We start from the raw sequence: 664 nt of genomic DNA on the forward strand, positions 1-664 counted from the left end.
ACATTAGATGTGTCAAACGCCTTTTGGCAAGTCCCGCTTGAAGAACAATTGCGGAAATATACAGGCTTCATATTTAATGGGCAGTCGTATGCGTTTAATAGAATGCCGTTCGGTCTTAAAACGGCAGGAGCATCCTTTACACGGGCCATGAATAAGGCGTTGGAGGACAAATACGCGGATATGATGATAGTGTATCTGGATGATGTGTTAATAGCATCCGACACGTTAGAAGAGCACCTAGAACACGTTAGAATCGTGCTGGAGCGGCTGAATAGAGTTGGATTTAAGCTAAATGAAGAAAAATGCCAATTTATCAGGAACGAAATCAATTTTTTAGGACATACGTTCTCTGAAATCAAGACTGAAATTAATGACGAGACACGATCGGCTATACAGAATTGCCAAAAACCCAAGAACAAACGAGCCTTACAGGCCATACTGGGTTTGGTGAATTGGGACCGTAGATTCGTGAAGAATTTAGCCAGACTCACACAACCGTTGGTGCGGCTGTTAAAACAGGGGGTGAAATTCCAATGGACGGAAAGGGAGCAGCAAGCACTCAACGCAATAAAGCTGGCATTCCAGGAAGCTCCGGAATTGTATCTAATTCAGCCAGGCTACAAATTCGGAATCTACGTGGACGCGGCCAAATCGGGGCTAGGCG

Source organism: Wasmannia auropunctata, unplaced genomic scaffold, assembly GCF_000956235.1.
Source record: "Wasmannia auropunctata unplaced genomic scaffold, wasmannia.A_1.0 LD336116.1, whole genome shotgun sequence".
Lineage (NCBI taxonomy): Eukaryota > Metazoa > Arthropoda > Insecta > Hymenoptera > Formicidae > Wasmannia > Wasmannia auropunctata.